This window comes from Chelon labrosus, assembly GCF_963514085.1.
Source record: "Chelon labrosus genome assembly, chromosome: 19".
Classification (NCBI taxonomy): domain Eukaryota; kingdom Metazoa; phylum Chordata; class Actinopteri; order Mugiliformes; family Mugilidae; genus Chelon; species Chelon labrosus.
The window spans coordinates 6,268,882-6,282,717 of NC_140352.1; the positions used below are offsets into that span (position 1 = coordinate 6,268,882).

At 44.0% G+C, this 13,836-nt stretch overlaps 1 protein-coding gene across 3 annotated transcripts in view; it reads right to left on the reverse strand.

Moving 5' to 3' along the window:
- vti1a (vesicle transport through interaction with t-SNAREs 1A) overlaps nucleotides 1-13,836 on the reverse strand; it is a 111,624-nt gene that overhangs the window by 40,853 nt on the left and 56,935 nt on the right. The window lies entirely within an intron of this gene.

Below are 13,836 nucleotides of genomic sequence, written 5' to 3' on the forward strand. Positions count from 1 at the left end.
ACACACTGTGGAGTACTATTAAATGTTATTGATGGTGCTGACTGGCTGCATGTTTTTATACAGGCTATACATATCAGTATGTACCACATGAACTGCCTGTTCTCAGCATATGTATACTGGGTTTTTACTAGCGACGTCATCAGAGACTAGTCGGTATCGAGTTGACTTTCATCACAAAACAGTCGACTTTAAAAAATAAAATAAACTCGTGCTGCCCCTAGTGCAGAGACTACATTATCTAGGAGAGTAAAGCAGGCAGACAGCAGAATACTGTAACTCTGAGAAGTGTCAAAGCTTCTTAAAATGACATAAAGTTGTAGACAACAATACCCCAGCATCCAGCCTGCCGCTGAGGGCCACTCTACCGATGCAATATTCATTAAGCCGTTCCCTGTTAAACGGCTCTCGTCAGTTGCAGATGTAAACGCATTAAGGCACAATTATAAAAACATCCCCAGCAAGGCACCTGACAAGCTCGTCAGTGGTCACTGTCATTTTCCCGTCCCTTGGGTTGAAAATGAGGAAAACAAAAGCACGAGGAAAAAAAAAGATAAACTAAATAAGATGCCCGCCTTCCCCCCCTCCCGCCGAAAAAAACCCAATGATGCCATCAACTTAACCACACTGCTGCAGCATTAGTGTTTAAAAATGAGGGAGGCAGAGGATGAATCAGGGAAAAAAAGGAAAAAAAGTGAAGAATCTTTGCACGGATCAAAGACGGGCTTTCAAGCGCACCAAACAAATCCGGAATAAACAACACAGTTGCTGACTGTATTACACTACACAGGTGCCGCACACCAAAGGGCCCACGTGCTGAGCGCCTGTTTGGGGGGGGGAGACGGTGCAAAAAAAATAAATAAAAGGGGCTACATCTGGCAGCTAAACAAGAGAAGAGATAGAAAGATAGAGAGAAATTGGATCGGGGAGAAGTACAAAAAAAAGAGAAAGCACTGTCAAATGAACGACATTCGTCTCACATCCATCCCGTCCCTTTTACCCCCCACCCCTCCCTCATCCACCCCCTACACTGTAACTGACTCAAATGTGTCTCTTCCTGCCTTCATTAATTTCTAATCTGGGACGAGACAGATTGAAGGATACCCAGATTAAACAGTGCAGTCAGACAGTCACATGTGACAAATAGGGCAGATTAAAAGACTGAGTGCAGGTATTAATAACCATAAAAATACAAGCCCCCACCCCCCCACCCGACACCCCCGTCCCGATTGGAGAAGAACAAGGGATAAACAGGAAGGGAGTTGAAGCGGAAATCTTCAGTTAAAGAGACAAATAAGCACATCGATCCGTCTCTGTCAGAGTGGTGGCTTTTTTTTTTTCTTTTTTAAATAAATGAGTGTGACGAGCACTGCAGCAGTATTTTTTGATGGCAAGTGCATTATTGGAAGGGTTTACAGCGTGTAAAAAGATGGATGAGGAAGCGGGAGAAAGGGCCTCTGTGGATATTTGCGCAATCAATACATACAGTTTGTATGTTTTGTAATTAGGGTTTTGTTAAGGTTTAAATACAGACAAGTACTGCACCAAAAAAAAAAAAAAAATAGGAGGACGCGATGAATAGCCTTGGCAGTACACTTAGCAATATGGTACTGCAGGACGCCACGGGGAGCACAGTGCTGGTGTTATCTAAAGAACGATATAAAACTTGAGTGAGTGTCTTTAGCAATGCCCTTACTATAAACATCCACTGCCGCGTGTTTTCTAAACCGCGGCATTGTGCAGACTACCCACAGGTGAATGGCTGCCCTCTGCAAACGTCACAGCCGCTGAAGAAAAACAGGAACATACACTTCTTCACAATTACAGTGAGCGCTTTGTTAAGGAACGCGCTCGCTCGCTCCACGAGCCTCGCTGGAAGAGAGCCACGACGCGCAACCTTGCTCAAGAGGGAGACCTTTCTGCGGTCTCTCAACAAAAGGCAAATTCAGCTGAGTGGAAATAACGGCCGAGTGACATTACCTTAATGTAATTAAAAGAAAAACGCATCATATCGCAGCGAAGGCACGGCGGTGTGCTCAAAAGCGGGGTTTTGAATGGATAGCCGTGATGAGGAGTAGTTAAGAATGGTCTTTGGAAGCCCTCGGAAACTTATCTCATCTTTCCCTTGATGGAATGAAGAGACGCTGAGCCGACAGAGGTTGACACGTCGTCTCCCGAGGGAACGTACAGGGTTTATTATCTATCATGCATCACTCACACTTTGTCTTGTATTTACATGCACATTCGTCTTCCTTAAGTCCCGCTGACCAGTGTTCTGTGTGAGGCTTCGCTAGTTACGAGGAAAAATGAAGCCGACGCCGTGCAACAAATATTGACGTAAAGCCAACACGTAAGATTAATGAAAGGTTCCCCAAATGAAGAGTTGACGCCGTAACTGGCGTGGACCTCCCCAGAAATGTAAACGACGACGCAGAAGGCAAAAGCTGCTTCTCCATCCACAGTATTTTCAAACTGATTGTCAATAAAGATGGAACACATCGAGGAAAGGTTAACTGAGGAGGTTCGGAGACACAAACATTTGTACGACTCGTGTTCGGCGAAATTTAGGCAAAAGTCTCAGTCGCCATTGTTGAAAGCGAAGCAGGAAGTAGAAACAAGAGTGTTTGGGTGGCGTTGTAAGAGAGCGAGCCAGACTGACGACGAGCGCACAAGTCTGAATGGCTCGCACCGGCGTAGGCTACGTACGTAGGTTACGGCGTCATGGTCCCGCGGTACCTTTAAATGAGCCTTAAGCCCGTTAAACTGTCAACACCTAAGCTTTACCATTACCTAAGCTCTGAGCTCACGATTACATGAGCTTAAATCACATGTTGGTCCGTAAGAGCTTGACTTCCACAGCGGTCACATTTTACATATTCAAATTTGTACGAAAATAAAAACAGAATTTTTATGACCAAGACAAGTGTGTGGGTTTTATTTAACATACAAAATGTACAGTTGATTTTTATTTTTTTTTTAATAAAAAAAAACAATGCACAGAGGAGAAATTATTCGCTGTTAATGCCCCTGACCTGTTGCTCGTTAGTGTATAAAATATTCCCCTCCTGTTTAAACAGCTATTAACAATTTAAATAACCCTGGCCCAGAGGCTTTGCTCTGACTCTCTTGTTAAAGATCCCCATCCCCAAAGGTCCATTTAACAAGCCCATTATTCCATTACATTACATTTACATCAGCACCAGAGAGCCTTAATTTAACTGGTCCCTCTAATGTAACTGCAGAAAATAATTTGTGTAGGAACGTCGAAGGCACAAATTAGACGGAGACTAAAATAATGTCGGCGTTAGGATTAATTTCCTTAAAATATACACAAACTGTGGACGAGCTCTGTTTTATTTCAGCTCGACAGCCGGTTCGTTAGTTGTAAAGTGACAGCTTATGTGTTTTGTTTTTATGTACTACAACTGTAATCACTTACACGCAGATCAGCCACAACATTATGACCACCTTCCTAATATTGTGTAGGTCTCCAAAACAGTTGCGACTCATCAGAGAATGGATATGGTCCTTCTGAGGGTGTCCTGTGGTGTCTGTTGTTAGTGGGGGGGCTTTGGGGCCTCTGTGGATCATCCCACATATACTTGATCAGTTTGGGATCTAGTGAATTTGGAGGCCAGGTCAACACCTTGTCATGTTTTTTTGAGTTGTTCCTAAAGCGTTTTTGTTTGTGTGCCTGTGTCAGGCTGCATCCTGCTGGGGATGGCTGCTGCCCTAAAGGAGTGTCATTACTATGGGGTGGGGGTGTCTGGTCTGGTCGAGGTGGGTGCTACATGTCTAAGTAACATCCACACCAATGAATGCCAGGTCTAAAAGTTTCCCAGCAGAACACTGAATTGTCACAAGATGGTCAATGTTATTCACTTCTCCTGTAAGTGGTTTTAATGTTGTGGCAGATCGGTGTATATGCCTGAATAAAATGTAAAAATCATCAAAAGTCAATATCCGTGTGCAAGACTCAGGACAACACTGAGCGTAAAGCCAACAACTCTGGCAGCAGCCTTTAACTTTCTCCAGTCTGTGGACACATTTAATTGGAGGCATCATCTATTTTACACAAGCTGTTTCAGAGCAGTTACCGAGCGTCTGAGGGGGGGGCCCCTGTCCGTCTTTCTGTGATGCATTTCTTTCGCTTCGCACCCTCTGTCCCTGGAGCCGAAGGGGTACAAGACCTGACAGTGGTGTGCTCTGAGGCTCGGCACAGCTCCTTTTCATTAAGCAGTTGAGACCACTTTTTGAAGGTTACCACACACACTTATATCCGGACACAAGCCACACACTCCAACAAACGGGGGTAAGGAAACCCACGGGAGGGCTGAGGGGAAGCAAGGAGGAGCCTGATAAATGTTAAGACCACACATTTTCTCTCCCTCAAACCCTCTGTCTCTCTCTCTCTCACACTCACACATAGACACAGTACAGCAGTCAACTTATACGCCTGTGACTCCCAGGTGAATAAAGTTACCTGTCTTTGTACACTTCCAGAGAAGCTTTTTTTTTTTTAAGGACTTCTCAAGTCTACAACTGCCTGGTGACACACTTTCATCACCCCCATCAAAGATGTACCCACAATGGGATGTATTTGTAATGCTGAGCCCACAGGCCATGAGGCTAGTGCCTTCACACTGCACGCTAGCTCAAAATAAAGAGGTGCCAACTGCTAGGTCGCAAGGGGGTGGGGTGGGGGGGCATGTAGCATCTAAGGGGTAAGGGGGGGGTCGGTGATGTTGTGATAGAAAAATACGAAACTTTTCCGCATGTTAATCAGCAACTGTTTTAGTGCAAGAAGGACAGTAAAGTCCGTTCTTTCACCTTGCACGTTTAACATCAATTTCCAGGCAGCGTTGGCATTGAGAACTTACAGAGCAGGTAAGGCACTATGCTGATCTTTCAAGCGATTAAGCACTTAAAACATGGAATATTCTGGGCAGGGGCGAAAGCTGGGCCATCCCGGCCTGACTTAGCCCGTTCGTCGGCCCCTTCTTCTCCTTGCATGTGTTTGAGCGGCGGTGGGCAGTCAGGGTGGATTTCTGGGGCCTTTCTTCACTCCGCCAGGCTCTGTTTTATTCATCGCCTGTGCCCTGACCCCGCAGAGCTCCTGTTCTGACAAATCACTTCTGATTAAGACAGATCTCTGTTAGTCAGCCACTCAACTTGGCTTATTCATCATTCCGCAGGAAAATCTCCCTCTCCTCTCCTCTACCCCCCCAGCCCCTCCTCCTCCACCCGGCTCGTTTGCCTGTCCGTCAGACCGGAGCAGGGCACAAAAGAAATTTCCGCCGCTGTTTTAAATGGCTGATTATAGACAATTGGTGGATGGAGAGACGTAAGGCCGTCTTATGGGTGATAAGACGCGGGTTTAATGGGTATAAATGACCGGGCCTGTAGGAGAGCAGCTGGTAATAGATCCATTTGTTTAAAGCTGAGCCGGGGCGGAGAGAACTGAAAGCAACATTTTCTTTCTATTTGAGCTCCCCCTCCTCTTTTCCCTTCACCTCAGCCTCAAAGTCAAATTCTCCGATCGCCAGATTTACATTTTCGTTCTTTTTTTTCCCCCCTCTCTCTCTTTCTCTCCCTCTTTCCACACAGCAAAAAGTCCCCTTCACCCTCCTTCAATGAGAATTGATGAGGCTCGGAAAGGAATAGCTTGTTTTACATTTATGACATTATCCACGCCTAAACGTTCACGCGGACACAGCTGCAGAAACTTTCTTTGACACGGCCAGACACATCTTACACCGCCTCCCGTGGGTCATTCACAATGGAATCTGAATATTTGCTGTTAGTGTAATTAACAATACAGTTAGAGCATTCACATGCAAAGCTCTCTGCGATAATAAACTACGGCGAAGAAGGCGGGCCGTGCCAAGGCATCTCGACAGCCACAAAGCCATTGTGTCGAAAATGCCTTAACAAACCAGATTAAATTAACCTGAACGACAACCCCGCCTGTGGCAAAGGGCTGAGAAGCAGGAGGAGTGAGTGGAGAATGAGGGTTCCTACAAGCAATTTGCCTGGACTTAATCAACCAGTCTCACTGAACCATCCAAATGAAAACTAATGGACTTGGGTGCTTGCTGTGATTGCCCCACATGCAACAATGTGTAGGCAGGAGCGACGCTTTCTGAGGCCTTCAATTAAAAAAAGAAGAAAAAAAAAAAAAACAGGGAATTTCTACAGACGGCTGGTCAGCCTATACACCTTCTTCCACCAGGACTCGTTTCCCGATTGGTCTATTGTGAAGCTCAAACAGAGCGGACTTATTAATTCCATTTCCAGCACTGGGGAATGATTTTTTTATTTTTTTATTTATGCGTTGATTAAACTTGGTCAAAAATTGTAAAAAATGTATGAAGAATTAAAAACTCATATCCGAACGAGCTAATTTGCGCATGCATTATTCATAGCGCTGACATTTGTGTCACACAATCGCGCTGGTCACGCCGCAACTAAAATATATTTAAAAAAAATTGTGAAAGAAAAGAAAAACAAAACAAAAAAAAAAACACTACTACATTAAACTTTATTCTACCACAGTAATACCTAAATAATAAATCCAGAGTTTAAGTGCTACATTTTAAATAATTAGATTTATTATGAGCTTAGCAGCTGCATAAATGATGGCGCCTGAGCATATAAAGAGACATAATACCATTACGACCGTATCTAAACCGGGGGGGTCAAAATTCAGTTAAAAAAATTAAATAGAAGCACATTCTGTCCACGCCAAAAACTAGCGAGAGATATATGTAGCAGAAAACCACTAGTCAGTTGGTCCTAATCAAACATGACATCTGATTTAAGCACCATTAGCGGAAATGTGCGAGGCAGAAAAGTTTTTTCCAGTTTTCTTGGAAATGGACTCAAGGAGCGATACGTATTGAGGCGGAGGGGTGGGAGGGACGGGGGGAGGAAAGAGAGGCTTGACGTTCCTCTAGTTGGTTCTCAACAGTTTAGGCGCGTTAATCATCGCATTACTGTTGATTAAAGGCTTTCACGTCTCTAATCAGAAAGTTGACAGGCAGATCAAAGAGCGAAACACAAATTTCTTGCCTTTTAATTATCTGTACAACACCACACCTCGGGCAGCTCTTGCCTGCCTGCCTATCTACTCCAACTCAGCGAAAGACCGCGAAAGGAGATCTAACACTTCACAACAGTTCATTATCCAATAAAATGGGAGATGGCCAGGGTGGGGGTTTGGGGGGGTGGGTGGGGGGGTACCGACAGCAACACACAAAATCACACACACAAAAGCTTTAAGGTTTTATGATTAGTGAAGACCTGGGGGAGGCCCACAGTCGTCTCTATTAACATGTCCTGAATTGGAACACCTTAATTACGTTTGTCAAAATCGGACTCAAGCTCATTTGCATGTTTTGACAGGGCCTGTCGGGAGCCTCCCTCTATTTTCCTGCAGAGCGCTAGGAGTATTTAGCACTTTTCGACACCCACTGATAACAGGGTTTTCGTCGCTAAATGAATGAAACGGCTCGTTAAATGCGCTTTGTTGGATTCACCCGCCCAACTCCTCCGCAGAGCCGATGCAAACGCCGAGTGAAGCGAACACAAAGGAGCCTCCAGACTGTCTTGATCGATGCTTGATCACCGCTCCTGCTCAAACTGATAAGGATGTGACGCCTTCTGCAGCCCGACTGCCCAGCTGTTCCCCGTTAAGTGATTTGGAGTGTACCACTTTCGCGAAAAAGATTCGGCATCGCTTTGGAGTCGCTGCGCGCAGTACTTCCCGAGCAGATTGCCACCTGACTCGTGATCCTACTCATCTCGTTTGGATGTAAGAAAGCAACGGACCACGCCCTCCCTTCCCCCATTAACAGCTTACTAAACGAATCCTCATTACGTCAATGATGTGTGAAAGAAGCGTGGTTGAAAACAAACAAACAAACAATCCGTGGGGACATGGAACTGTCGGGAGCAATTTAGCAACGGAGAAAAGGGAAGGCATGAAAGTGAGGCATCAAACATTAGCCTGAGTGGAAGGCGCAGGCCAATAGAAGTGGTTGCACTGACAGGATCTGACAGCTGGAAACGCTTAAAGATTACTTTCCTCAAACTTTGAATTCATTAATACTCGTGAGCTGAGGAAAGGGTAAGCAAAACTGAAAAATGAAAAGGCCTGGACTGTGTTAAAGATGGTAAGAGGCTGCACTAAGGAGACCAGCACAGCCTCTTTTCTCTGCAGGAAGGTTATAATGTTATGCCTGATCGGTGTATAGTGAAAGACATAGTCTATAAAAACATATAAACACTGAATTTGAATTCATGGGGACGTTACATGAAGAAAGGCTTTTTCTTAAAACTCATGCCGCCTGAAGCAGCTTTCTTGTATTACAACATAACTTTAAGATGTAATTTCTACATTGGAAGTATTAAATTTGTTTTATAATTGACTACTACAGGAATAGTTGCTCTCTCATAGGCACGTGATACATCAAATTCTCTTTTAGCAAATCTAAGGTGCTCTCAAAATTGAATTTGAGCGAGCAACAGTGGGCTCGTTTATCCCAGCGCTACATCATCGCGGCCGCCCCGACGGACAGCACAGACAGAAGTTTTTGTTTTACTTTGGGGCTAATACCATCACACTTCCCCGCTCGGGTAAAAGGAAAATAATACTGCCATTATAGAGGGAATGAGACACAGAGGGGACTCACAACAGAGAGACACATCATGTGCCTCATTTAACAATGACCGAGGCCACAGAGTTGAAGGCAGATTATTGTCAGCTGCCACTGTGAATACACATAATACGGCACGACATGTGATGACGAGTCAAAGCTCTTGTGCACAGTGTATATTGTTCATTTGTGCTTACTTTACATCCTCAAGAACTTTTAGTCTTTTCCCTTAGTTTTCCGTTCTTCATTTCGTTGAAGGCCTCGCGTTGGAAAGTTGATGGACGGTCTGTCAAGTACAAGCTTCACTTAAAACATGAGGACTGAGACAGCCAGGTCCTTGTGAGGTGAAAGAAAAGATCTATACCTACAAACTACTTTGACAAAGTACATTGAAGCAAGTATCAGTTCTTTATTCAACAGTTTAGAGCGTGTTGCTTTAACACTGAACTATGAATGTGCCGGCATTAGTTCAATCCCAGACTACTAAAGCTTTGGCAAATAATCAAAAAGAGCTTAAGAATGAATGATGCTTGAGAAAATGCTGAACTTATCAATAGCAGTAAAGATATAATAATAAAATAAAAGTGTTTCTTCAAAAAGAGTATTTATTGATTCCATGATGTTGTTGCTTTCTTGAAATTCCACCAAAGGTCTTTCAATAAGAATCAAGTCCAAGGACTGAGACTATCGCAAGTGTATTCATTTGACGTGGACATATGCTTGCTGTCAATGTGTGAAAGGTCCAAGGATTAGCGTGTCGTTTGAAAGGATCCAAGGTGCCAGTCACAAAGAGAAGTTTACCATTTCCTGCAACAGTAAGATGGACCCAACCACAGAGGCCTTGTCCTCCTCGAGCTGTCCATGCAGCTGCCAATCCAGTTTCCTGTTTGGTCTCATTCATTCATTCATTCATTCATGCACTTTCCGTAACCGCCTATCCCTGCTGTCCTTGGGCAAGAGGCCAGTCTATTACAGAGCCAACACAAAGAGCTAACAATCATTCTCGCTCACGTACACAACTACAGCTATGATCACCAAGTTATCTGCAAACGACGCACAGAAAGGCCGGTGGGTTCGAACCCAGAACCTGTTCATTGCTAACCACTACACCACTGTTGCATTTGGTCTCATTGATCCAAGAACAGAGTACAGCAAAGTTCCCGTGCATAAAGTCCTTGGTTGTTTAGTATTAAGTCTTTACTGATAGTTGGTGATATCTTCACCAGGTTCTCCTGCAAGTCTTGGGAAGCAATACATAGTTTCTTCTCAGATGCTGTTGGAGAAATTTAGCTTTTTCTTCCAAAAACAAGGTTTGCAGAGTCTTGGTAATCTTTCGTTTTGGTGTAATTAAATGATTTCCTCTCTTAGCTTTCAGACATGTTGCTACTCAGCTTGAACACCTGCATCGGCTGGATTTATACCGTATTAAAAAAAAAAAAAAACAGACACAACCATCAGCTGACCAGCAAACACAGAGCAACCAACATGGGCTGAATCTGAAGTTGTTCATGATGTAGACCTTCACGGGTGACGAGTGTCTCCTGCTCCTCGTCATTAACTAAAACAGCTTAAGTGAAAACCCAACAAGCCTGCCACCATCCTCCACACTAATGAAGCGTGTCTAAGTTTTAAGACATGGCAGAACGAATTTAATCTGCCTTCTAAGCGGCCTTAGTACCATCAAATTAATTATTCATAAAGGACATGATATTATAACTCAATTGTCAACTCTGTAGCCGTCTCTTTTTTATATTTCACACCTCCTCCTTCTGCCTGTCGCTCTCTTTTGTCTCCGACTCTCTTTCTTTTAGAGCAAGCTCTTCGCTTTTAATCTATAACAGAGCAATACACATTGTCACTGTAGCTGCCGAACAAAATAATTTGCCTTCTCCTTTTTTGAAGTTAGCTGATGAATGTGACAATAGGGTAGAGGAGAGTTTCTATGATTGGTGCAGCTCCCTGTGGACTTTCATGGTATGCAGATGGGTTCGGCAACACCGTGGAGAAAAAAGAAAGACCCAGAGAAAGAGTCATCAAGTCTGTAATAACACAACCTTAGATACCTTTCATATCCTCCTCATGAATAATGTATGCCATCTGGCAAAGTTAATCTCGCCATAATGTTCCTTAGACAAGTTGGTCACCAGGAGGTGGAACAAAATTTCCCTTGCACACAGTGGTTCTTTTAGCCAGGTGTCATTTTCTCTTCAGGGGTAGGATGGCGGTATGCCACCCCGCCGTGATTGACAGGAACAGCAGCAGCCCGGCACGGCTACAACACCCTATAGAGAGAATCTAATACTGATATGCTGATTCCTTACATAAGTATGAGGATCCTGTGTGCAGACCAGCATGTGGCCACCACAGCCAGAGACACCCAAAGGAAAAATAACCAACTCTAATGCCTTCAATGCATTTATTGTGACGGAGTATCCATGCGCGAGTTCAAACTCTGCGCAGACGGTGCAACAACATCAATCAACGCCGCAGAGCAACTGCATGTAGTACATACATACTACATGAGAGTGTAACAGCTTTGCATCCGGTCAAAGGAAAAGACAGAATATGTTTCTAACAATACAGGGCAGAAGTATTCTAAGAGTCCCAACTAAGAGCGGTCGCCCAGTGTTTACAATATGCACGCTAATAATTGGCAATAGACACGATTACCAACCATAAACTAATTTCCTGTCTCTTGAACAAGTATGGCCATATTGTTTGACAGGAACAAATGACCATAACGCCTGTTGACGTGGCTAATCCACACAATTTACGTATCATTTGAGAGTTATAAAAATGTAGACTGTCCACCCTCAATCTAATAAAAGATTTTTTTAAAAAAATAAAAATAAAAACACTAGCACTAGCCAAAGCCCAAATTCAAGCAATTACGCCAATTTAGACATTTTCACCACTAGGGGGCAGCTCTCATGCAGTTTTATTTAAAGTAAAATTGGACATCCAGCGTAAAGAAGAAATAAAGAAGTTTAAAGTTAGACTTGAGAGAAAGAAAGGACGCATTTTGGTTCAGAAGAGCTTAACAGGACACCTTGAACTTGGGTAGACAAAGAAACAGTAAAAAAGCTTTCTGAATATATATGGCATAGATCGTCATTTTGGCAGCTCTAAGGTCATCTCCCAATGGTTTAATGTGGAGAAGAATATTATAATTAAGGCTGAATAAGACTTTATTTTATCAGATTTCCTGCAAAGAATTAAAGAACTGAGCAAGATGGCAAATAAAAGACGGAAGGGAAGGGATTCGTGTATCTCTTAACAGATGAAATGTATGCGAAGGTGCCTGTGTGATCTATTTTCTGATGGTTTTCTATTGCAAGCAAGGCTAGACAGAAAACCCCAGTGAATGCAGCCATAAAAACCAATGCCAAACAGAACAATATTCTAAGAGTGAATTAAAATATGGAATTCCTATCAAACACTTTTAGGTGCATTGAGTATGATTATGTAGGTTTGCAGGGGATAAGTGAAAAGAAATTCTATTTGCACGAGGGATTAGATGTACAGTGGAGGCATTACAAATGCAATGTGAGCCGTGACAGTGGGTAGTCTTTGTGTGCTCCATCCCCATGATTGTAATTGAGGCCGACGCGTGACAGCCCCCAATGTGCCCTCTCTGCCGTGGCCTGGGGCATAGGCCACGCTGACAGAGGAGGCACTGGAGACGGTGGCACAGGGTCCCGGCCTGGCACGGCCATGGCACGGTACCCTTAGGGGCGCTGACCCTCCCACTCTCAACCCGCCGCAACTTCCGCTGCCTCACCTCTGTCACCAGGCATCTCAGAGGCTAACGAGAGGGCAGCCGAGACTGCTTAACAATTCCACCACATCCGATGGCTGGGTACGCACACAGCTCTTTTTTTTTTTTTTTTTTTTTTCCCGTCCCTACTGTCAATGTTCCTCTCCCCCTGCTCTGAGACCTTTGGTGAAATAAGTGTCAGCCGGAGGAGACAGGCACTCATCAACACTTTATACCTGGGAGGTATATTAATGCTGTGATGGTTTCCTGGAAGAGGGAAGAGGAAAAAAAAAAAAACCTTTGTCCTCGTAGAGAGAGATAAAGGACAAAGCCTTGGACAACTTTTGAGGATGTTAACTTTGGCTCTGTTTATGTGGATAGAGAAGTTAGAGAAGCACGGGGCGACTCAATCATCTCATGTACAGTGGTATTTTTAAAAGCACTGCACTGCTTTCAATGGAAAATACCAATACTTGGCCATTTGTTTTAAAAAAAAAATCTATATTTATATAAAGTTTCTCTTGATCGATACATAAGTGAGATAGATAGGAATTAAATGAGGTTAGAGGGAGAGCGAGGGAGTTTCACGGAGAGAACAAGCACAAGACAGGAAAATGCATTTTTCTGTACAGATCATCCCCGCTAGGAGTCGAGCTAGAACTGAAACTCCACTTCCACAACAAGTGGAGCTGGAATCCTTCAGGGGCCCCCTGGTATCCAGTTGGAGATACATAATTAAAGGAACACGGAAAGGGAGCGTGTTATTACCAATGTTTTCATTAGGCCAAGTTAACACTTTGGTCTCCCACAAGACCGAGTGGATGGAATAGGATTCTGTCTATAGGGGTCTAAAACTCTCTTCAAGAACTGTTCATATTAGTGCTGGTTCTGCATCTTCCCACTCTGTCCGTACCACTACTCTATAAAAACATTTAATTTTGACATCAGAAATATGAAAAAGCACACACGGACCTGTTTTTTTTTTTTTTTTTTTTCTTCCATGATATTTTCACTCTTTCCCCCCAACATCCAGGCTTAAATTAGCCAGGATTTTTAAGATCAGGGACTGTTTTTCAGGCTATGAAAAATGGATTAAATGAAGAGGAAGTCTGGCCTAATGAGCTCCCTGGGCTACGGAGCAGCAGGGACCGGCGAGGGGGGAAAAAAGAAGAGGAGACGAGGCGAGCCTTTGAGGAAGAAGGGGGCCGGAGCCGTGCCCAAAGTGTGCCAGCTTCTCCTCGCTTTAGCGCCAATGGCACAGACGGTACCTGGGCAAAGCTTGGCCACCCTTGTCCTGTGCCAGAGGAGAAGAGAGGCAGAGCAGCAAGTATGTGTTAAACCTGAAAAGTTCTATTGGCCATCTTGTTTTTCTCTGAGGCACTTTCAGGTTTGTGCTAACTTGCTGATGGTTAAGTCCCGGAGAAG